We start from the raw sequence: 27,065 nt of genomic DNA, 5'->3' as shown, positions 1-27,065 counted from the left end.
CGATCTCAGTAATGTGCAAAACACACAAAAGGTACGTATGGCAACTGTATATTTGGAACCAAATCAGTTTGTATGGTATCAATGGCTTTTCTCTCGTAAACAATTTATCACTTGGGCAATTTTTATGGAAGAATTGATAGCACATTATGAGGATACAAAAAGCAACACTTTTTTTAGCCAATTGATAAGTCTCAAACAAAAGGGTTCAATAATGGAGCACATTGAGGAGTTCCAAAAATTGAACATAAGGGTAAAATATATTCTAGAGGAGCATAGGGTTGATGTGTTCATAGGGTCTTTAAAGGATAATATCCAACATGATGTTCGCCTTTGGGAACCTAATTCATTAGAGAAGGCATTCAGGTTAGCAAGAAAAATGGAAAGCAAAATTATGGCAACCAGGAAGCATACCACTCACAACTATAAAGATGGAACTGTTGTTGCCCCTAGTCTTCCACAACCTATAAGGTTGACACCACAACAATTGGAAGAAAAAAGAGCAAAAGGGCTTTGTTACAGTTGTGATAGCAAATACACTAAAGGTCATAAGTGTGCTGAGAAGAAATTATTCTACATAGATTGTGAAGAGGAAGAAGAAAAGGGGCAAGAAAGGTCAAAAGAAGAGGATATACTCCAGGAAAAAAGCCTAGATGAAGAACAATTAAATCCGACCATATCTTGTAATGCATTGGCGGGAATTACCACTCCTCAAACCATAAAAATAGAAGGACAAATAAAGAAGAAAAAGGTAATGGTGTTCATTGATTCAGGAAGCACCCACAATTTTACTCATTGTAGGGTAGCAAAAGAATTGAATTGCTTCCTATATCCAGCACCAGAGTGTCAAGTGATGATTGCAAATGGAGGAACAATAAATTGCTCTGGAAGGTGCCATAATATCAAGCTATCCATGGGAGAATATGTATTGACTAGCCCAATGCTTTCCATTCCAATGGGAGGTGTTGATGTTGTACTAGGAGTCCAATGGCTACAATCCTTGGGTACAATAGCTTTTAATTTTCAAGAACTTTTCATCAAATTTTCTACAGAAGGAAAGGAAGTTGAATTAAGGGGTATTGCAGGGAAACCAGGAAAGATAATCAGCTCTAATGGTATGACAAAGCTTCTAAAAAAGGAGCAAAGAGGTGTAATTGGACAATTATGTTCGCTAGATGTTTCCACATCGGAATCATCTATTTCTCCAGATCTCCAAAAAGTCCTGGACAATCATTCCAAGGTATTTGAGACTCCCAAAGGTCTCCCACCTATGCGTGATCATGATCATGCTATTCATCTGATTCCAGGAAGTGTTCCTCCAAACATCAGGCCGTACAGATATCCCTATGTCCAAAAATGTGAAATTGAACATATGGTTGTAGAAATGCTAGAGGTTGGTATAATTCAACCGAGTCAAAGTTCTTTCTCTGCTCCAGTAGTATTGGTGCACAAGAAGGATGGATCATGGCGCATGTGTCCGGATTATAGGGAGCTCAACAAGCTCAGTATTAAAGATAAGTTCCCCATTCCCGTCATTGATGAATTACTGGATGAATTGCATGGATCAATTTACTTCACCAAGTTGGATCTTTGTTCGGGATATCATCAAATCAGAATGAAGATTGAAGACATTCCAAAAACAACATTTAGAACTCATGAGGGTCATTATGAATTTTTGGTCACGCCTTTTGGCCTTACCAATGCACCTTCAATATTTCAAGGTTTGATGAATTCATTTTCAAACCATTCCTTAGAAAATTTGTGTTAGTGTTTTTTGATGATATACTAATCTACAGCAAGTCTTGGAAGGATCATGTTGAACATGTTCACAGGGTGCTACAACTATTGGAGGAGAAACAATTATATGCAAAAAGATCCAAATGTTTCTTTGGAGTCCAGGAGGTGGAATATTTGGGTCATATTGTATCTCATGAAGGAGTTAAGGTAGACCCTAGCAAAATTAAAGCCATTAAGGAATGGAAAATCCCCACATCCATAAAGCATCTGCGAGGATTTCTTGGGTTGACAGGGTATTATCGTAAGTTTGTTAAGAATTATGGGAGAATAGCAGCACCTCTAACAACATGATTGAAGAAAGATGCATTTTCATGGACTCCGGAAGCAACAAAGGCCTTTGAACATCTTAAAGAGGCAATGTGCCAAGCACCGGTCTTAGCTACACCGGACTTCACAAAAACCTTTATTGTGGAATGTGATGCTTCAGGAAATGGAATTGGTGCTGTTCTAATGCAAGATGAAAGACCCATTGCTTTTGAAAGTTGTCTAATCAAGCGAAAGTTTTTAAGCAAAGCTATTTATGAAAAGGAAATGTTGGCAATACTCCATGCACTTACGAAATGGCGACCCTACCTAATGGGAAGACACTTCAAGGTAAAAATGGATCATGATAGCCTTAAATACTTTTTAGAACAAAGATTATCCTCTGAAGAGCAACAAAAGTGGGTCACAAAGATGTTGGGTTATGACTTTGAAATCATCTACAAAAAAGGGAAACAAAATGTGGTGGCAGATGCACTCTCAAGAAAGGATGAGGATGTGGAAGCATTGTTGTGCGCCATTTCTATTATCCAACCAGATTGGATAAATGAAGCAAGGGAGGAATGGAAGAATGACAAAGAAGTTTTGGCACTTATTCCAAAGCTACAACAAGTTTCCAGTACGTCTGATACATTTATTTGGCAAAATGATTCGTTATGGTACAAAGATCGCTTATACCTCTGTAAGAATTCCCAGCTAAAACAAAAGATTCTTATGGAATTGCACACTTCTCCCTTAGGAGGGCACTCAGGATTTTTAAAAACTTACCACAGGGTTAAGAAGGAATTTTTTTGGGATGGCCTTAAATCAGATATTCAAAAGTTTGTGGCAGAATGTTTGGTTTGCCAACAAAATAAAGTTGAAACAATTAAGACACCGGGTCTACTACAACCTTTATCCATTCCAAGCCAACGTTGGGAGGAGGTTTCAATGAATTTTATCACAGGTTTAGCCAAGTCTGAGGAAAAAAGTGTCATCATGGTGGTAGTTGATAGACTTACAAAGTATGCACACTTTTGTGCATTATCACATCCATTTAAATCCAGTACATTTTCTACTGCATTTCTGGAAACAATTTAAAAGCTACATGGAAACCCAAAGATTATTGTAAGTGACAGAGATCCCATTTTCACTGGAAATTTTTGGACATAATTATTTTCTTGTCTTGGTACTCAGTTAGCTCATAGCTCATCTTATCATCCTCAATCTGATGGGAAAATTGAGATAGTAAACAAATGTTTGGAAGGATATCTTCATTGCTTTGTATCTGATAAACATACACAATGGGTCAAATGGTTTCCTCTGGCTGAATGGTGGTATAACACTTCCTTCCATACAACAACAAAAATGACCCCATTTATGGCACTTTATGGGTATCAACCACCATCCATCACATCATATTTAAGAGAAAATTCTAAGGTTCAGGCAGTGGAACATCACATCGAACATCAACAACAAGTCCTCCAACTCTTAAAGGATAACCTCGTGTTGGCACAAAATAGAATGAAACAACAGGCATATCAACATCACAGTGAAAGAAGTTTTTATGTAGGTGATTGGGTATTCCTACGGCTACAACCATATAAGCAAATGTCCCTAAAGCAAGCTAAGAAGGATAATAAATTATCACCAAAGTATTATGGTCCGTACAAGGTGTTGCAAAAGATTGGTACTATGGCATACAAATTGGAGCTTCCTGCAGCTTCTCGATTGCACCCAGTTTTCCATGTTTCATGTTTAAAGAAGGTTATAGGCGACAAGCTCCCAGTTCAAACAATATTGCCAGAACTTGACAAGGAAGGAAAAATTATATTGGAACCGGAAGCAGTCACAAAAACAAGAACTCGAAAGCTACGAAATCGATCAATTTCAGAGTATCTTATCAAGTGGAAGAACTTACCCGCTGAAGATTCCACATGGGAGGATGAGAATTTTATGCAGAAGTATCCAGAACTACTCAAGCGTTGAGGACAACACTTTTTTGAAGGAGAGGGGCATGTTGGGTCTCTATAATACTAGTGATTACCCCATTACTATTGTAGTTATACCCCTTATTTATATTGTTGTGCCCCTATTACCCCCATATTGTTATTTCTGTGCCCCATAGAATCCCTCTATTGTTATTTTTGTGGCTTTGTATTATTATTGTTAGGTCGGCTGGATTATATTGTGACTCCTTAGACTCCTATATATAGAAAGGAGGTTTTGTCATTTGAATCATCAAAGAATTTTTCATTTATGTAATGTAAAGGAGGTTGCCCCCTCGAAGAGGCTGAATTCTAAGGCGTTGATCTATCTTTTCGATCTTTTCTTGAGCTGGTTTCATAACATTATAAGGTTAGAATTAGATAGTTTGATTTTGTAAAATAAAAAGAAATGAAAAGGGTTTGCTAGCTTAAATGCACCTATTAAGTGAAGAAAAAATGATAGGATAAGCAAAGGGTAAGTAGAAGAAAGGTTGCAGAAGTTTGATTATTGATTGGACAAAATGTACATTTATCATGTTTATATGTCCATGAGGCAATTACACAAAGCAAACGAAGGTATACAAGATCAATTAATTAACTTCCTTCATCCCCATTCATCCCTATATTTACTAATTTCCCCTTCCTACCTTCATACATTCATATTCATTCATTTTCCATAAAAAACCCCTTTTCCTAAGGTCAAAACCCTTTTTGCCCAGGAAAAATGAAAACTCCATGTTAAATACCCTTTTACCCAAAACCCCACAAAATTTGTTTAACCTAAGTATTGATGTATATATGCGAAAAGTGAATAACTCGTGAAAAGCATAATACTTAGTGTATTTCCCTTCTACACCTATAATTCCCTTTTTCGCCTATATTTCCCCTTTTCGCATATATTTTCCCTTTCCACTCATATTTTCATATTAACACTAACCTATATTATTAAACCTCTAAAAAGTCCCTTTCCTCGTATATATTAACTCCCTTTATTAAATAACCCGACCTTTAGTTTTATTATAAAACTATGTATTTCATAAAATATCGCATCGCAAGCCTTTCATATGAATGCACTCTCCTTAGATTGCGATTTGTGATACGCGATGGACCCGGACCCGACACAATATATTTCATATTTCATTGCCATATTTCATCTGCCCCCATCACAAGTCCCGGCTAAAGCAATAACCCTCTGCCATTGCGATCTCCAATATGCGATGGGGATTCGGACCTGATCACATATCATACATGGTTTATTTCCCACATCGCGTCCGGCCCCTATCGCATTCCTTTGCGATGGGTCATCCTTCGCTAAACTTTGATTGTGATATGCGATGAACCCAACTCGATATCATTATCTGCCCGAATTCATATTTTTTCAAGTTAGGCATACTATGTTTTGTAAAGGATTTCTTTGTTAAATTGTTTTTAATGATTTAAACGAAGAGTCTGCCTAAACCTCCATTTAACCACTAATCTTAGTTTTAAGCCATAATAAATCCCATACCACCATATTTAATCATTGGGCCCCTCCGTACTACTCCTTCGCTCCACCACCGTTTGATCTAATGCATTCAAATCCAACGACCCTCAATGATTTTGGGTTGACTCTCTGTACAGGCATTACCCACCCGAAAAGTGGTATTCCACCATCCTCCCTTGCTACGTGTCAGGCTTTAAACCATGTTGGATGACCCCTCCAAAAATCGCCCGTGCCTCCTAAGCGGTGCGATGAAAACCAAAACTGCCTCCCGCATAATGACAAAATGGCCACTGTTCACTTTGCACCATAATTCAAAAAAGAACTGTTTTTCCGTTTAAAAGCAAAAAACACCATTTTGCTTTGTTTTGCTTGTTTTTCACAGTGAAGACTCTATAAGCCTCTGCGACCAATAAAACCATCATTTTACCTTTCGATACGCTTTGGACTCTTTCTAATATCCCTTCAACCTCTATAAAGCCATTGAAGACCTTCTGTCACCTATGTTTTTCTTAACAATTTATGTGTTTTGCAGGTAAAGACTCCTGTTCCAGGCTTACAAAGGAAAAAGCCTGTGTATAGTTGGAAGACAAATATGAAGATCATATCAATTTAATTTACCCTATAACATAAAATCTAAAGTGATTTACTATTGAAAAACACAGTAAAAACCTGAATTGCACAGTAAAATTAAAAATAACACAGTAAAGGTTACTTAGCAGGGTCAAAGGATATTCACAGAGTTTAAAGAGTATCAGATGAAAGATCAAATGAAGAAATCAACCAACGTGAAGGATACAAACAATTTAGCAGCTTAAAGGGAAAAATATCAACTAACAAAGCCAACACAACCTGAATAAAAGGGACAACAAGAAGCAGTTCAATAGCTGCCCCTATCTTCTTGCATGAAGATCTTTCCTTTCCTTGAATAAATCTTAATCAGTTTTAGGGATTTTCTTAGTTTCATTATTGTATAAATAACTCTCTTCTCGAGTTATTATGGGTTCGAAGTTCAATATTCATTGTTCATTACTTGTCAAGTCTTGACTGTTAATTCTACTTTGAACCTAGAAGTCACCTTTGGAGGAAGATTTTCTAGAAACTTGATGTACTTAGTTTTTCTGGAACCTTAATACAAAGCAGAGGATTCTGAATTTGGTTTTACACAGTTTGTGTTATCCTGTAAGTTTTTCTAGTTATCAATCATTATGTTTGTCTTCATATGCTTATGACTTATACAGATATCTCTGTAGGAAGAATTGTGTCTCAATTTATTCCTATAAGCTCCTGAAGTGATCATCTATTAAGAGAATGGATTAATGAACTATCTATTTAGATAATCTCCTCTAATCAATAAATCAACAACATCTTATTTAAGCTTAAGTATACTACCTTGAACCTTTGGAACATAGTGTAGAAGGCTTTCCTACTTATGATTGTTCTGTTTTACAGTCTGGAAACTGTGATACTCATATTATTTTTTGTCTTCTTCTCACCACTATTTTGATCTATATCACTCTGTAAAGTTTTATAGCAGCCCTTTGCTGAGATATTAATATAACCCAAAGTATTAAGTATTTCAATTCTACATCAATCTTCATTCATTGGTCTTCCAAAACTAAAACCAAAAACTCCAAAACAATTATTTTAGATGCTCTGGCATTGGTAGCTAACCTACTACTATCTCAGAGGTACAACATCAGACTGGCACCGTTGCCGGGGATTCGAATTTCATTTAAGTTTCCCTTGGGACAATGGTATTCATTCACTCTTTTCCTTTAAGGTGATTAAAGGATTTAGAAAGGTTAAAATCATTCACCTAGGTGACTCCACACTCCCAAGCTGGCACCTTTTAAACATACCAGATCTCATTCAAAAGCTGACATAGTTAGTCCTCTGTCACATCTTGAAAAGCTTCTAGGAAAAGCCAGTTCTAAAAGGGGACACCATCCATCTTCTTCTTCCTCTTCAATCCTACAATCTAAAGAATTAGAATCATTTGACCCCTATAGTAATATGCCATATGATCCTGATTACTCCCATTTATCACCTAGGGTTGCTGAACTTGTAAATAGAGGATTTGATCTTAAGTCAGCCTACCTTATTCATTCATTAAAATCTCATCTAGTACCCACATTACCACAAGGCTCACCTAAAACTAAATCTGAGTTGGGTGTTAATCTACCAGAATATAAACCCATAGATTTCATATCCCCTACCACCTATCCATTTCCTTCCATTTTTGACCGACCTAAAGCTTCTTCTTCTAAACAATTTGAGGAGACCTTTCCTATATATACCAATCCTCTCTTTGAAACAAAATAAGGCACTTCTTTACAGGTCCCAAATCTAGTTCTTAAGACTCCTTTGAAGTCTTTCAGGAGATCTCTTCCTCCTTCACCTCCAACTAGTTTATCTACCCCTCAATCACCATCTTCTTCCTCTACTTCTTCTTCATCCTCTACATCCACACAAACACCTCATACTCCACCTGGACAACCTCATATACCTCAAGCACCTCATACACCACCTGCTGTCATGGCTTTCCAACCTATTGTACAGGCTAGATATGTTGCCTTAGTCTTACCTAATAACCTTGATGCATTCCCAGCTAGATACTTGAAATACCTTCCTAAGTACAATGGAGAAATTGTTCCCTCAGCTGAGGACCATCTTCAAGCTTTCCTAGACTTTGCCGACAACATGAATATTGAACAAGAAAACGTTTATATGAGATTGTTTGTACAGTCACTTGAAGGAAATGTGAGGATTTGGTTTAGGCAGTTACTAGCAGCTTCCATTAGAAATTGGGCAGAGCTTACAAGCATATTTAAAAATCAATGAGGTGTGAAAAAGGATCCTCTTTACTTCCTCACACAATTTTAAGAGATCAAAACGAACTTCAGTGAACCAGTATCAGATTTTATCAAAAGATTCAATAAAATCTATCACAAAATGCCTGTTGATTGTAAGCCCCCTGTAGCAGCAGCTAAGTCTAGATTTTCTAAATCTTTTAATGATGACTTTGTTGTTATGCTATGAGAGAGAACTTCAAGAAATCTTGAAGATATGCAAACAAACACTATAGAAGTAGAAGAAAATAGGGCAACCTCAACTTCTTTGAAACTTAAGGAAGAAAAGGCCCAAAGAAAACTCAAATCTGTTGAGGAAGCCTCTAGTTCAACTAAGACTAAATCATAAGACTCAAAAATAGATGAAATAACATCTCTTCTTAGAAACATATCAAATAGGATTTCAAATATTGAGACCCAACCTAGGACAATACAACAAACAGTTACTAGACCTAAAAATCAAAATCAAGGTCAATATAAAAGAAATCCACCACTACAAATTCTTCAGAGACCTATCAATGATCAACAGGTTCATACTCCTCTATTGATAGATGACCAACAACCTGATGATAATACTATGACAATTACTGAAGATATTAATATTATGGATTCATCTTCAAATCAAACAGCCATCATTCCTCTCTCACAACAAAATCAGGTTCAAGAAGATCAGGAAGCTTCACAGGTCCTTAAATATCATGCCTTCTCTGAATTTTTAATTGCAGAATTAAACAAGAGGTATGATATTAGGCCTAGGCCTGGTCCTAGGAGACCTCTAAAGGAAACTCCAATAATTGAACCATCTACCAAAACTACTGAAGCTCAAACAACTCTTATTCAGCCTTTAGATCAGTCAATTGATACTACCCAAACTGGTAAAAACATTTTGACTACATTTAATGTTGGAAAAGAATTAGAGAGGGTTAATATCCCAATTCCACTGTCAGATCTTTCTTAAAACCCTGGTTACAAAAGCCAAGTCACAAAATGGATACAAAATACCTTAGTTGATGCTAAAGGTGATGTCATAAGTCTGTAGGATGAAAAACCAGCACTAGTTTTTGGCCCTAGTTTAGGCATGATAGATGAGATAGTGCCTCCTTTCTATGTAATTCTTAAAACAAATGAATCCATGTTGTATAATTGTATGCTTGATTCAGGAGCATCACACAACCTTATGCCAAAATCTATCATGGATCATTTGAAACTCAACATAACTATATCCTACCATGACCTATATACCTTTGATTCAAAAAAGGTGCCCTATTTGGGATTGATCAAGTATCTAGTGGTTACCCTTGCACAAATTCTAGTGAAAAGTGTAGTACTTGATATTGTTGTCACAGATATCCCTCCCAAGTTTGGATTGCTCCTTTCTAGGTCTTGTTGTGCCAAATTAGGGGGAACTCTACAAATGGATATGTCATATGCTACTATTCCTATTTAAGGAGGTGAGCAATTAAGATTATATAGAGAGGTAAGATTTGTACATACTGTTTGTAATACTGACTAGCCAAGGAACCATCCAATTTATGCAATAGATCAAGGCTTTGGTTGTTTTCAACTCACTTCAAACCAACATAAAGCTCAAGTCAGAATTGAAGAGGTAGTTGAAAGTCCTGAACCAAAACAAACTGATATTTGGAAATTGTTCTTTGATGGCTCTTGCACAAAAGATTGGGCAGGAGCTGGAGTAGTTTTAATTTCACCTGAAAAAGAAAATATAACCCAATCGTGTATATTAGACTTTGAAGTTACAAATAATGTGGCTGAATATGAAGCTTTCCTTTTAGAATTGCAATTAGCCAAAATCTTAAAAGTTCAAAACTTAATTGTTTTTACTGATTCAGAACTTATTGTTAAGCAAGTAAGAAATGCTTTCCAGACCAAGCACCCTAGACTTATGTCCTACCAAAATGAAGTATGGGATTCAGTTGAAAACTTCTTTGATGCTTTTAATTGAATCATATTCCCAAAGATCAGAATATTCATGCAAATGCCTTAGTTGTCTCTGCTAGCTCTTTTAAAATTCTTGATCATATTGATGTGCTCTAAAGTGAAATATAGGCCATCTATTCCAGATAATTTGAAACATTGGCAAATATTTGAAGATGATGAACATTCGAAATCATTTCTGCAGGTAATAGATGATTTTTCATTTCTACAAATTGATGAAGATAAAACTGAAATAAATGAAAATGCAGATGGAAATGATTCTTTAGATTTTAAAAGCCAAATTTCTAATCATGACATTATTCAATTATCTAATAATTTTATTCCAAAAGGACTCATTCCTTTAGAAAAAGAGTTTGATCAAAACGATGGCCTCCAAAACCCTCAGTCCATTTCTTCAAAAGATGACATAGAAGAGATTAACATTGGAACAAATGAAGATATCAAAAACATCAAAATATGTGCATCTCCAGACCCTGAGATCAAAGCTCAATATCTTAATTTACTGCAAAATTATAAGTATGTTTTTGCTTGGACTTATGTTGATCTAAAGCCTGTGATACTTCATTAATAAAACATAAGATTCCTTTGAAGCCAGAAGAAAACCTTATCAACAGAAACTTAGAAGGATAAATCCAACCCTTCTACCAACTGTAGAAAGGGAGATTAAGAAAATGATAGATGCTTAGATCATCCTCCCTCTTAGATATTCTACTTGGGTTGCAAATCTAGTTCCTATTAGAAAGAAAAATGGAGAAATAAGACTCTGTGTGGATTTTAGAAATTTGAACAAGGCATCATTAAAAGATAATTATCCTTAGCCCAAAATGGATTAGTTACTTCAAATGGTTTCGGGAGCTCAAATACTTTCTATGCTTGATGGTTTTTAAGGTTACAATTAGGTGAATGTCGATACAAAAGACAGAGAGAAGACAACCTTTACTACACCCTGGGGTACATTCATGTATGCTAGGATGCCATTTGGCTTAACCAATACTGGAGAAACATTTCAGAGAGCTATGGACATAGCTTTTATGGGTCAGGTAAATAGATTTGTGGTTATTTATCTTGATGACATAACTGTTTTTTCTAAATCTGATCAGAAACATTTAAAGCACTTGATGAAGGTTTTTGATAGGTGTAGAAAATTTGGAATATCATTGAACCCTAAGAAGTCCTTGTCTGTTTTCAAAGAAGGAAAACTACTGGGCCACATAATTTCAAAGGAGGGAGTAGTAATTGATCCCAAACGAGTATTTGTCATTGAATCATTAACCTTACCTAGAAACAAGAAGGAGATTCAAGCTTTTCTAGGCAAGATTAATTTTCTAAGGAGGTTTATTCCAAATTATGCAGAGATTGTAAAAGACATAACTGACATGCTCCGAAAGGACCATGAAATCAAATGGACTGCCCCTTCTAAGCATGCATTTGAACAAATAAAAAGGGCTATCTCTGAAGCTCCCACCTTAGCCAACCCTGATTATACTAAGCCATTTAGTATTTTCTCTTTTGCCTCTGAAATAACCCTTGCTAACATTCTATTATAGAAAAATGAAGATTTCCATGACCAACCCATAGCCTTTTTTAGCAAGCTTAATTATGACATCATTGAGAATCAAGCCTGTGCCCTTATTCAGGCCCTAAAATCATTCAAAATGTATGTCTTACATTCACTTATTACTGCTTATGTTCCTAATAGTGCTATGAAAATTGTCCTAACCCAACCAGAAACTGATGGGAAAAGAGGTAGGTGGATCACTCAAATTCTGGAGTTTGATCTAACTATCGAGACTACCAAGTTAGTAAAAGGTCAAGAATTAGCCAAGCTTCTAGCTGAATCCAACTGCAAAGTTCTTAGAATCAATTCTGTTTTAGAAATACAAGGGAAGAATACACAAGAACCTTCTGTCCTTGTAGAAGGGGAGAATCCACAAGAACCTCTACCTTCAGAGCAGATCAGTCCTACACACATTGATGAAAAATTATTGTTGTCAAATTGGTATCAAGATATTGTAAATTTCTTGATCCATTTTGAGTCTCCAGAATCATTCTCCAAAACCCAGTGTAAAACCCTTAAGTTAAAACCAGTCAAGTACTGCATTATAAATGCACATTTATACTGGAAAGATCCACTGAATATTTTGTTATTATGTTTAACAGAATTAGAAACTGAAGGAATCATTGATCAGTTTCAAACAAGATTTTGTGGGGGACATTATGCTTGGAGAGCAACAACATATAAGATTATGAGGGGAGGATTTTATTGGCCTACACCGTTCTTACAAGTAGGGGAAAAAGTTAGAGGTTGTGCTCCTTGTCAAATGTTTGCTGGTACGAATTAGCAGCTCTTCCACTCGTTCTGTCAATAGTTTCAACACCTTTTTCTCAATGGGGATTAGATTTTGTTGGAGAGATTCACCCCACTTCAAGTAATCAGCATAGATGGATCCTCACTGTAACAGACTACTTTACTAAATGGGTGGAAGAAATTCCAGTCATAAATGCTATTGATGTAGTAGTAATTAAGTTTATTGAGGAGTATATCTTATCTAGATTTGGTTGCCCAACTCAAATTGCCACTGATAATGCAACAACCTTTTCTAGTGTTAAAATAATTGACTTTTGCCAGAAATATCAAATTTTGTTACATCATTCAACTCCATACTACCCTCAAGGTAATGGCCTTGTAGAGTCATCAAACAAAAGCCTGGTAAAGGTAATAAAAAATACTCTAGCTAATCATAAGAAGGGTTGGGATTCACATTGATTTATGTAGTATGGGAAAATAGAATTGCTTCAAAGAGATCAACTAGAAAATCTCCATTTCAATTAGTCTATGGGAAAGATGCAATCTTCCATACCAATTTGGCCTTCCCTGTTTTAAAATTCCTGCAGGATTCACCAGATGAACCTGATGATTTTTCAAGAAGGATAAACAAGATTTTTGAACTTAATTAAAATAGAGATGAAGTTCAATACAAATTGATGAAATATCAGAATAAGATGAAGACCCTGTTTGACAGAAGATCCAGGGAAAGGGACTTTAAGGAAGGTGATCTAGTTCTAATATGGGATGCCAGGAGAGAAGAGAAAGGAAAGTATAGAAAATTTGACAATCTATGGTTTAGACCTTTAGCAATTGCTGAAGTGAAGGGTAAAAACACTTTTTTGTTGTAGAATCTTGAGGGGCTATATTCCACTTATCCTGTAAATGGAAGGTTTCTCAAAAACTACATTTAGTACTAAGAAGTTGAAATAGTTTTCATTGTAAATACTCTAGTTTTCTTTACTTTTCAAGATGTGTGATTTTTCTTACAACAAGGAATCCATAGTCTGAGGAGAAGGCACATGGATCTGTAGGTTCTCTGCATTCTACAGGAGAAAGCACTCCCCAGTTGGAGCCAATGTTGTAGCATTTTTTGGTTTTGATAAGATAGAATATTTGAAAAAATGTTAAGTTAGGATATGGACATAGCAATAGTGAATAAAATGTTAGTGAAAAAAATCTTGATGATGATGTCCATATCAAAGAAAACGTTAGGTTAGATGTCCTAAAAAATCAAGACAAAAAGAAAATGTTAGGTTAGAAAGAAAAGAAAACAAATAAAATCTGAAAGTGAGCAAGTCTAAATGCCACTACTATTGTTTTTGCAAAATAATGGTTGTGTGCAGCTTGTCATAAATGCCACAACCCATGATATTCAAATGTTTAATCTTGACTGCTTCATGCTTTAAATTTGATGTTATAGTTAGAGAATAAATATCTGGCCAAACTGTTTAATCTTGACATATTAGTAGTTAGGTAGAGAATAATAAGGTGCTCATCAGTTTAATCTGAGGCCTTGGAGGTTATAAGGTTAGAATTAGATAGTTTGATTTTTTAAAATAAAAAGAAAGGAAAAGGGTTTGCTAGCTTAAATGCACCTATTAAGTGAAGAAAAAATTATAGGATAAGCAAAGGGTAAGTAGAAGAAAGGTTGCAGAAGTTTGATTATTGATTGGACAAAATGTACATTTATCATGTTTCTATGTCCATGAGGCAATTACACAAAGCAAATAAAGGTCTACAAGATCAATTAATTAGCTTCCTTCATCTCCATTCATCCCCATATTTATTAATTTCCCCTTCCTACCTTCATACATTCATATTCATTCATTTTCCATAAAAAACCCCTTTTCCTAAGGTCAAAACCCTTTTTGCCTAGGAAAAATGAAAACCCCATGTTAAATCCCCTTTTAACCAAAAAACCCACAAAATTTGTTTAGTGTATTGATGTATATATGTGAAAAGTGAATAACCCGTGAAAAGCATAATACTTAGTGTATTTCCCTTTTCCATCTATAATTCCCTTTTTCGCCTATATTTCCCCTTTTCGCGTATATTTTCCCTTCCGCTCATATTTTCATATTAACACTAACCTATAGTATTAAACCCCTAAAAAGTCCCTTTTCCTGTATATATTAACTCCCTGTATTAAATAACCTGACCTTTAGTTTTATTATAAAACTATGTATTTCATAAAATATCGCATCGCAAGCCTTTCATATGAATGCACTCTCCTCCAATTGCGATATGCGATACGTGATGGACCTGGACCCGACGCAATACATTTCATATTTCATTGCCATATCACATCCACCCCCATCACAAGTCCTGGCTAAAGCAATAACCCTCCGCCATTGTGATCTCCGATATGCGATGGGGATCCAGACCCGATCACATATGATACATGGTTTATTTCCCACATCACCACCAGCCCCTATCGCATTCCTTTGTGATGGGCCATCCTTCGTTAAACTCTGATTGTGATATGCGATGAACTCGGACTTGATATCATTATCTGCTCGAATTCATATTTTTTCAAGTCCACCATACCGTGTTTTGGAAAGGATTTCTTTGTTAAATCGTTTTTTATGATTTAAACGAAGAGTCTGCCTAAACCTCCATTTAACCACTAATCTTAGTTTTGAGCCATAATAAAGCCCATACTGCCATATTTAATCATTGGGCCCCTCCAGACTACTCCTTCGCTCCACCACCGTCTGATCTAATGCATTCAAATCCAACGATCCTCAGCGATTTTGGGTTGACTCTCGGGCATTACCCACCCGAAAAGCGGTATTCCACCATCCTCCCTTGCTGCGTGTCGGGCTTTAAACCATATCGGATGACCCCTCCCAAAACCGCCCACGCCTCCTAAGTGGTGCGATGAAAACCAAAACTGCCTCCCGCATAATGACAAAATGGCCACTGTTCACTTTGCGCCATAATTCAAAAAATAACTGTTTTTCCGTTTAAAAGCAAAAAACGCCATTTTGCTCTGTTTTTCCTGTTTTTCACAGTGAAGCCTCCAGAAGCCTCTGTGACCAATAAAACCATTAGTTTACCTTTTGATACATTATGGACTCCTTCCAATATCCCCTCAACCTCTATAAAGCCATTAAAGACCTTCTATCACCTATGTTTTTCTTAACAGTTTCTGTGTTTTGCAGGTAAAGACTCATGTTCCAGGCTTACAAAGGAAAAAGCCTGTGTATAGTTGGAAGACAAATATGAAGATCATATCAATTTACTTGTAACATAAAATCTAAAGTGATTTATTGTTGAAAAACACAGTAAAAACCTGAATTACACAGTAAAAGTAAAAAGAACACAGTAAAGGTTACTCAACAGGGTCAAAGGAGATTCACAGAGTTTAAAGAGTATGAGATGAAAGATCAAATGAAAAAATCAACCAGCGTGAAGGATACAAACAATTTAGCAGCTTAAAGGGAAAAATATCAACTAACAAATCCAACACAACCTGCATAAAAGGGACAGCAAGAAGCAGTTCAATAGCTGCCCCTATTTTCTTGCATGAAGATCTTTCCTTTCCTAGAATAAATCTTAATCAGTTTTAGGGATTTTTTTATTTTCATTATTGTATAAATAACTCTCTTCTCAAGTTATTATAGGTTCGAAGTTCAAGATTCATTGTTCATTACTTGTTAAGTCTTGACTATTAATTCTACTTTGAACCTGGAAGCCACCTTTGGAGGAAGCTTTTCTAGACATTTGATGTACTCAATTTTTCTGGAACCTTAATACAAAGCAGAGGATTCTGAATTTGTTTTACATAGTTTGTGTTATCCTATAAGTTTTTCCAGTTATCAATCATTATGTTTTTCTTCATATGCTTATGACTTATAGAGATATCTCGGTAGGAAGAATTGTGTCTCAATTTATTCCTATAAGCTCCTGAAGTGATCATTTATTAAGAGAATAGATTAATGAACCGTCTGTTTAGCTAATCCCCTCTAATCAATAAATCATCAGCATCTTTTATAAGCTTAATTATATTGCCTTGAACCTTTGGAATGTAGTTTAGAAGGTTTTCCTACTTATGATTGTTCTGTTTTACAGTCTGGAAGCTGTGATAATCATATTATTTTCCGTCTTCTTCTCACCACTATTTTGATCTATATCACTCTGTAAAGTTTTATAGTAACCCTTTGCTGAGATATTAATATAACCCAAAGGATTAAGTATTTAAATTCTACATCAATCTTCATTCATTGGTCTTCCAAAACTAAAATCAAAAACTCCAAAACAGTTACCTTATATGCTCTGGCATTGGTAGCGGACCTACTACTATCTCATAGGTACAACAGTAGGTATGAAGCTTAACACTTAAAAGGTGACTTGATGAGATGGTTTAATACTGATGAGGAGTTAGGAAGAGCATAAGTTATGTATTCTTCCTAAACTGAAGAAAAGTGAACAAAGTATGATAAATTTCCCAAAACAAAGCATGAACATGCATGTATTTTGCCTATCAACTTGAAAATTACCATATAACAGACATGAAATGATTTATTAACTAATAGGACATTCATACAAATGATCACAGAGAAGAAAAAATGCTAAACATTCATACCACATGTATCCCAGAAAAATAGCTGCAACTCATCTATTGAAATTGGCCAAAATCTGATACAATAATCTCTGATCACTAGTACAACATCCTACTGAATCCAACCCGGAAAATGACTAAGAAAATACATAATATAGGCCTAAAACCAACTCATCCTAGGCTCAGGGATTTAATCAATGAGAGGAGGAGCAGTTGCAAGAAAGGCTGAACAGATAGCTGGAGTGTAGGGTGGTCAAAGTGACTCATCCCTCACTCTAGCAAACTAATTCATTACATGCCACTTATGCCATTGAATTGATTTATCTACCCTATATAAAAGTAAAAACATAATAATTACATCATATAGATCAATTACATAAGTAAAACTTGAGTTTCCCATAGGTAAAAGTCTACCTGGAATGAAATAGTGAAAATTGTGGAAGACTGTCAAACGCGCAGTGACCCTGGTCAATTCCACAGTGTCGTCTTCAAGCTGAATTTTGACCTTCTTCCCGATGTCCATATATAGCTCGGGATATCTCATTGGAAATATTATCCTGTCTAGTTTCCAAAACCACCCTTTTTTTTCAAAATGGGCTTCATTTACCCCACTAAAATTGCAATTTCCTAAGGCTACTCAAACGCACATTGACCAAGCCAAAAAAGAGGCAGAAAGGTGATTTTTGGATAGTTTTTGACCCTTTTTGCTGACCAATTTTGCTCCAAATGCTTAGAAAAGGTACAAGGTGCATGTCCTCATCATTCTAAATCCAAAATTGCTAACCATTTACTCATTGGGTGCTCCAAACAAAAGTGAAACATCTTAGGTGTTGCGTGTCTGACCATGCTGACTGTGCCAAAATTTCTTCAAAAAACACAACAAAACATATCTTGCCAAAATTGTTCAAAAATGGGAAAAATTGCTGGCCTGATAGCTTTCTATATGTTTAAGGCATGGAGTGATGCCTCGGCAAGGATATCCAACCTCTTTTTCTCCTCTTGCTTGGTCAAGGACTTAATTTTTGCATGAGGTCTTTTGAGCTTGGCCCTTGCAATTTTGTATCTCATAGCATAGTGCTTCACCATCCTTTTTTGAATATAATTTTACTTCTTGGCCTTGTCTAGGAGGTTCTCTAGATGATCAATTACCTTCTGAAGCCAATATTCTCAATTTTCATTTACCATCTTGGCAAATTGCTCATTCAAGGTGAGCTGATTGGCTAGTTCTTCCTCCCTTTTCCTTTCTTTCTCCAAGGCTCTATTTAGGCCTCTAGTCCTTGGCCTTCTTCTTGGAACCTGTTCATCAAGTGGCTCACCATAATTCCCATATGCCTCATCAAGTAAGGCCTTTGACTTTTCAGCCTCTCTCTTTGCCTTTCTGAGCTAAATCTCCATGAGCTCATTTTTGACCTCAAACTGCCTATTTTCCTGCTGATAGTAGGAAATGATCCATTTGGCCCTTTGAAATTTGACCTTAAGCTCACCTATGAGTGCATTCTTCTCCTTGATGACAATAGTGCTGCTTTTACTGTCATCATGCTCATATGAGTCAACTTACTGAAAATCATGCTCTATTTCATGGAGGTCTTCTCTTGCTGCTAGATCTCTGACTCTACAACTTTTTCCTTACCTTTTTGTACTTGCTTTGTCGATGAAGAAGGAAATTCCCCTCCCACAATTAGTGGGGCAAACACTTGTCTATGCCCTCTATGATAGGTATGTGCCAAGGTACCTAAACTAGCCCTTTTGGGCTTGCTACTCTCAACGTGCTCAATATGCTCTTGCCCAGTGCCTTCATATTTGCCAGGTGAATGAATAGGCTCATGAAATGGTGATGATGGAGGTGATGGTGTGGCTGACTCATAAGATGAAGATGAATGATATATGAACTGAGGTGGAGAAATGGAGGGTGATGGATGAGAGGATGAAGGTGCCTCTTGGCCATGCTGAATAGGTGGGACTGTGCAAATCTTTTACTAGGGTTTGATTTTAGAAATGACAATTGTTGGAAATAATAATGAGAGGGGGGGGGTGAATCAGTATTAGAAAATCACTAACTTTTTCATTTCCATACTTAGATTCATATATGCTACTTTAGTTAAGGGAACTCGCGTGTACACGCAACTGTGTTTAATGCAACTAGCATATATCCAGTAAACTTATGATTCAGTTAATCCATTATATGTTGATCTTTAATCAGTGCATCAGAACTTCATTAACCATATGAACAGTAAATAGATGCAATAAACAAAACATATCATCACACATAAGAAGCACACATGAACACCGTGATATAAGGTGGAAACCCAATGCGGGACAAAACCACTTGATGTTGTTTTCTTTAAGATAAGAAAAACTATTTACAATCTTGTATTGGCGCAGACTCGTACCAGTACGCAGATACCCACCTGTAGAAGGCTACAACCTTCTCTCATTCTCCAGCTACTACTGGAAGGGAGCTACAACCCCCTAGCTCTTGTACTAGCCGATCCATTTCCTAGTACGTAGGCGTCGGCCTACTTAAGGTTACAACCTTCTTGATTCATCACAACACCATAATATGAAGGCCACGTTTCATCCAATTTTCATACTGGACCCATCAACAACATTGAAGCACAAAATCAATCACCACTACAATACAACCATCAACTACACTTGCATCATTCATTTCTGAATCACTGAACATTGAATCACTGAAACCCTGTCAACAAAACACAGTCACCAGAACACAGAGTAGAACACAGAATTCTGCAACAACAACCAGATCCAACTACAACTTCAAAGATCATATCTCACAATGTATACGCTACTATGATGAACCAAACCAGCATGTATACGCACTTTTACCAAAGCCAACCCGCATACAGATCTGCAAATATTTACTCATAACTTTGTAGCTATTCCAAACATCAGTCATACCCAGATCATAACATTTATACAATAAAACATGCGTCAATAATTCAGATCTAGTCTATCCATGATCAAACCACATAATGATAATGCATTCCAAGCCTTATGATCCCGATCCATCATCCATCATCAACCTAGGTGCATCGTTGGTTCAGATCAAGCAAAGCATCAAAAACCCATAACCAGCATACTAGATCTCACACTTCATCAGATATTCAATCCTTGCACTCTTACACTTTGGCCTAATGATCTTCTTCTCCTTATATAGGTTTAGGCTCTCTCAATACCATGGTCCAAAATCACGTAGGGCCAATACCTTGGACCCAATACCTGGGGTCAATACCTCAGACCAAATACCATGGACCAATACCCAAATACCATGGACCAAATACCACGGACCAAAACTTAGATTCCCAACATGTATGCACCTTTCCTTTTATAAACATGCGTGTGTACGTATATGCGACTTGGTATATGGTGAACCCGCGTGTATACACATTCTTGTCACAACGAACCTGCATATACCTCTCTGATCATTGTAGTTGTACTATGATCTATCATCTGAGTGAGTTTCCATCAAGGAAAACACTTGTTCCATACCTGTATCATAATGCCAATTATCTCCCCCTTTGGACTTGATGGTAACATCCATACCAAGTCACTCTCCCCCTTTGACATCAAGGGCAAAGTGCGGACCAAGATATTCTCTCCCTTGATATGCATTCTGTTGTCCATACTCCCCCTAAGTACATGCTGAAATCTCTGATTGAGCTCCCCCTTTGTACATGCTAAGATGTACCAATCCATCCATGCTCCCCTTGAGAACATGCAGAGTCTGCAAAGATATTTTTCAAAAGAATAACATGACTCTACAACTCAACTAAGTGACTATGACCTTCCTATCACGAATGACTAATACATACATCAATCTCCCAACAAAGTGGGGATACACCATTTTGACTCATCCACCCAACCAAGTGGGGATATACCAAATGTTTATACATGACTAGAATATACATTATTACATCATCCTTCCCATGCAAACTGGGGTTACAAATTACATCATATGACTCATGGGTCTTTTAAAGAAATACATGACATTTTAACAAAGGCCAATGACCTAAAAAATATCATGATAGTCATCAGCAACTATCATACATCATATGATCTGCACCATAAGCATCTCTCATCAACATCAACAACCTGTAATACCATTATTTTGACCAACCAACAATAAGTAGCAAGATGTATCATTTAGCCACATAAGAATTATCACCAAAGACTTCTAACCATAATGCCAACAATGCATTATTCGAAGCATATGCTCCCCCTGAACCTGTGCCATTTGTTCACTGTCAGATCTGATCATGCATATATCAGCAAGAAGTATCAAGGCATCATCATCATCAATTTAGGATGAAAAAAACTTCTAAACAACATCTTATGAGTACCAACACATTTCCACACATCATCAACAGATTGTAACCATTATCAAACAGAGCAAATAATGGACTGAATCATATCAGACCATTTTTCTTGAGTCTATCCCATTTCTTTTCCTCAAACCAACATATACGTGACTGTTCAGCTTCGAACTGGCGTATACAAGCGACTGTTTGGCTTCGAACTGGCGTATACACGCGACTTGGTATATGGTTAATCCATGTGTATACGCATTCTTGTCACAACGAACCTGCATATACCTCTCTGATCATTCTAGTTGTACTATGATCTGTCATCTGAGTGAGTTTCCATCAAGGACAACCCCTGTATCATCCCTGTATCATAATGCCAACAAACACCTATGAAACCCTATATAGATCAACAATGGAGGGAAGGAGTGAATATATTTTTCCACCTACCTCATTTACTGACGTGTGTGATGACCAATTTTGAAACTTGGTGGCGATGGAGGACATTCTGGCTTGTTTTTTCTCCTCCAGGAAAATGCGTTGTTTAGCTACAGGAGTGCATCGCCATTCTAAATTGCACTGGAATCCCTGGAAAACACGTAGTGACCCAGTCAAATGCGGAGTGACCTAGTTAAACACGTCCTCCAACTCGAATATTGATTTTGGCTACCTTCTCGGAGTCCAAATTGAGCCCTTGATAGCTCGTTGGAAAGGTATCTCTCTTGGCTACACAATGGACCTATCAAGAACTGAAAATAATTAATTATAGCCCTTGAAAATCAATTCTCCCAAGACTGGTGAAAAAGTGCAGAATGAGGGTGGAAAAATGAAGTGTTCTCTTGCAAGAAACGTTTGGAGGTCTTACTCAACTCCAAATTGAGCCCATGATAGCTCATTGGGAAGAGATTGCACTCTAGTTATCATTTGACTCATCAAGTAAGTCTTTTAGACAGTCCATAGAGGAGAAAAATTTATTTTCCCAAAGTTACGCTAGAAGTGCAGCAACTCTCTTTTAGCAACTATATTTTTGACATTTCTCTAAAACCATGACACCTGTGTAAAAAGTGAAGGAGGTTTTTCATACTTGGCCTATTATGGACAAAAATGTCTGTCATTATTTCCAAATGCATCCATGTTTGGTTTAAAACATAGTTTGAAGAAAAACCGGCCCTATGTGTGGAAAATGATTTTTCCCTTGGAATGACTTCTCGAAAAATGATGGAGACATGACGTTTATGAGTTGGAATGTCCTCATACTTGCTGAAATAACCTCCCTTATGCCTCATATACTCAGATGTATCTAATTCCATAGCCAACCCTAGCTCAATGGGTGAGGAAATCAGGGTTTAGTGCTTGTGGAAAATGATGATTTGGACACCCTTGGGAAAAGACAACTCCCTTTGGCATGCACTTAACGCTTTGAATCTTTACCCTTTCACTTGACTATTTCCTTTGAAAAAATGATCTTTTGATGGTCTGGCATCTTTGGAACACTGAGTTAACATCTTGGGATGGTGAAATTATTACATTTGAAAGACATAAAATTACATAATGAAATAATCATTTCTCTTTACAAATCATCTTCACATGGTGAAGGGATGCTATTTTATCACACTTTACTTGCTAGTCTTACGCAATGGAATGGAACCTTGGCAACCCTAATTACCTAATGAAACCTTGAAAAAACATAAAAGACCTAATGAGACCTTGAAGGACTGAATTTCAAGATGACATAATGACCTCATGATTGATACAAATGACATGATAAAAAGAACTTTATGGATGATGTACAGTCAACAAGATATGAAACTATTCCAACAAGTAATCACATTTATGGAAGAGTGATGTTTTTGGACTAGGACTACCATCAGTGACTAATTTTTTGCATGACCTAGTGGAATGATAAAAAAAATTTGAGTGGGACCCTTAAAATGATATGAAAAGAGGATTTTTGATCACTGATGGAAGGATGCAAATACTGAAACTAACAAGTACCACCTAGGAAAATACACACGCGAACTAGGAAGGGTCTCTCCAACATTAAGCGGAATAGTCCACATCAGATGCTACAGTCATTAAAACCAATGTACAAGGGAAAACATGTACTCCATCTAGCAGAGTAGTCCACATAGATGTGACAGTCGTTATAACTAGTAAGCAAGGAAGTTCTATCTAGTATCTTGCGGAGTAGTCCACAAGGATGAGACAACAGTGATAACAAATATAACACATTCCCAACAATGTAAGTACTAAAACAAATGAAGTAGTTCAACTATCTTAGTACATGTGAAACAAACATGCATTAGAAATGCTGAAAGAATAGTCTTACAAACATGTACAAAACATGCATGAAAACGTGTTGGCCTTAACAGGCTTCTGAATTAAGAAAAAGTTCCAGGACACATTTGTACATCATACATCACTAGTCTGAGTAGTGGGACATTGAAGTCACTCCTCGCTTTTCAACAAACTGAATGAAAACTCTCTATGCTTCATGGGAGGAGCCAAGGTGAAAACGTCCTTGCTCATACAATGGGAAGGGTATATATAGCCAAGGGTGATGGTTGACCCTTGTGACTCTTGGGCTTTCCTCATGACCGTTCAACTTCCTATAACTTTTTAACCGACATGAATCTCCATCTTCATTGTGTGCTTCTGTTGGAATTTCACTTTACATTACATTCAGTTACAACATATATGGCCCATAGTAGTGATGTGGCCTTGACAACTCATGACACAACTTGACATGACACTGCTAACATGGATTGGCTGACTGTCGTGGCAATGTCAAGTTGTTGTGCTACTAAGTGATGGATGTAATCTCGAGTGCGTTTCATCTTCTCCTCTGCCTGGGTTGATGCTACTAGATATTCAATGGTCTTGGTCTTATAACATGGTTCCATGCATGTGATCATTTCACCTATTGTTTGATGAGCTTCTTTTGTGCTTCCTGTTGCAAGTAAGTCTTATAGCATATGCGCTTCTTGTTCATCCCATTTGTCATCTCGCCATGATCTATTTGCGTATTTGTTCCTTCAATTCACTCATGACGGGACGACATCAAATCCAAAACCTCCTAGTCTAAGATGATGCATTTCTTTCCATAGTCCGGGCTCGGGATAGATGCCAAGCTGGGAAGAGGGCCCAAAAATTGTGTCCTACACAGTTCCAGGTGACAAGGAGGCAGACCAGTCACTGAGACCACGCAAAACGCAACTCAGGCTTGGATGAGGAACTCTGGGGCACAGTGTTCACTCTTGGGCAAAACTACGCTGAGGCCATTAGGAGGCAAGATTGCGCAGTTGAGGACACTCATTGCAGCTACAAGGTGGAACCCTGAGGGGGCATATCTATGCATTTTCCCAAGGGAAGACAAGGAAGGACAACAGAGGGACCAGAGGATAGTTTTCCACATTTTTTAGAGCAGTGAGTCCTGGCTGAGGGAGATCACTGGGAGGACACATCTGCATAGTTTCTAGGAGTAGTGCAGCCTCAGGTCTCTATGCAATGTGGGGTTCTGGCAAGTAGGAAGGAGGCTTGATGACTGATCTTGCAAAGTGCAAAGTAAGTTCGGACTTTGAGGTAGTTTCTGTGCAATTTTGGGAAGGAAGATAGGCTACTCACTTCTGGGATTGCGCAGTGCAATTGATCTAGAGGACAACCTCAAGAACTCTACATTTCCAAGCAACAGAGAAACACCAATGAAGGTTGAGACTGTGCAGTGAAGCTCAGTGGGGTTTTCCTGTCGAAATATTTTCAGGAAATTGGCTAAGTGTGAGAGTCTACTGAACTTGTGAGGACTTGACATTGTGATCACACACTTAGCATACTTAGAAAACATGGCAACATAGACCACCAAGACATTGTGATCACACACTTAGCATACTTTGACAACATGGCAACACTGACCACCGGGACAACATAGAAAAGCATAACCCTTTGTGGGACTGTTTAGAGATGAAAGCAACAAGTGTGACACTTAGGATAGACCTTTGGACGACCATGAGGACACTTGTGCGACAATTCTTACAACTTTGTGTGTGAGTGTGATGGATGTTCACATAGCTAGGAGAATGCAAACACACAAAGAAAAACCTTCAAAATCACCAGAACAAGATTGCAATCATGAAAAAACAATCAACATGCCAAAAGATGATAGTTTGTTGATGAAGAGAAAGGGAGAAAGACATGTAGAGGAACCACATGGAATGACGTTCAGTGCTTGCAACCATGCATTTCATTGAAGACAAAATGATAGGACAATGATAAGCAGTCCTTCAAGCTACACTATGAGGTGTGTTTCAAATATGTGCTTTGTTTTCCATACCTACCCTCCAAAGGGTTATGCATCAGGTGGACTCTTCAAGCAGTCCCAATCTTTTATCGTATCTTGGGTTCCTTGGTCTACTTATCTTCCTCATCGGCTCCTTGAGCATCCTCTAGCATGTCATCCTTCTTGTGATCACTGAGAGACACATCTACGTTGTTTCAGTGGTCAATGACTCCTGCAGGATGAGGCCCTGGGAGGACACATTTGCACAATTTTAAGACGCAAGGCAGGCTGAGCAGCTGAGGGACAAATTGTACAGTTTTAGTATGCAAGGCATTGCTTCGGGATGAGGTCCTAGGAGAACACCTCTGTGTAGTTTCAGGATGCAAGGCAGACTAGATAGTTGAGGGACAAAACTTCGTAGTTTCTGGATACAGTGGGTTTCGTCTAAGGGAAGGACATTGGGGGAAACCCACTACGCAGTTTTGAATGCTAAGGGAGGTTGGGCTTTCTACGCATTGCACAGTTAGTGTTTGAGATGAGTGTGAAACATGTCTATGTGATGAGGATAACCTATTCTCAAAAAGCATTCCCCTTGAAGAAAATCAAACTTCCATTCGCATGACAAGCGATAATCCCCTGCCCAAAGATGACACATATTATATAAAGATAAAAGCGTGAACGACTCTTAAGATCGAAGAGGGAATATTGAGATCATCATCTTACCAAATAAGTGACTAAGGAACGATCAATCACAGGATCCACAGTAGGCTCTGAAATTTGAGTACATACCAAAATTTTGGAGGGTGTTTGTTGTAGGGAAAAGTATCCGACTCGGATGACCCTAACCCACTCTAAGGGTGACAGTTCCTTAGCAACAACTGTAAAACAAACTACTGAAGGTTTACTTCTTTATGAAAGCAAAAGAGGATGGAGAGAGCACTAACCGTTGCCTTGCGCTTAATGTCAAATCCAAACTCTTCTCTTTGGCCGCTTGCTCCTAGCTCTTTGTCCTTCTGCTCGCCCAGCTGCAATGAGATCCTGCACAATGACAAAGAAGGAAACTACAAGAGGCATGCAATCATAACTGGTTCATGGATTAGTGTAAACCAAACATGCAATCATCACAATACATAATTGAAACAAGAGCACATAGAAGAACCTCAATAGCTTTTATTAATGAAGAAATAAAGGTTCTGAGAGGATTACAACCATTGCAGGCTCCAACCCAGCAACACCTCCCAGCAGAAAGAATTTCTCTTCTTCACCT

The sequence above is a fragment of the Pinus tabuliformis genome, chromosome 5_2, assembly GCF_031772625.1.
Source record: "Pinus tabuliformis cultivar Carrire ecotype Pingquan chromosome 5_2, CPIR1, whole genome shotgun sequence".
Lineage (NCBI taxonomy): Eukaryota > Viridiplantae > Streptophyta > Pinopsida > Pinales > Pinaceae > Pinus > Pinus tabuliformis.
The sequence above is the reverse complement of the archived record's forward strand: the minus strand, read 5'-3'. Positions refer to the sequence as shown.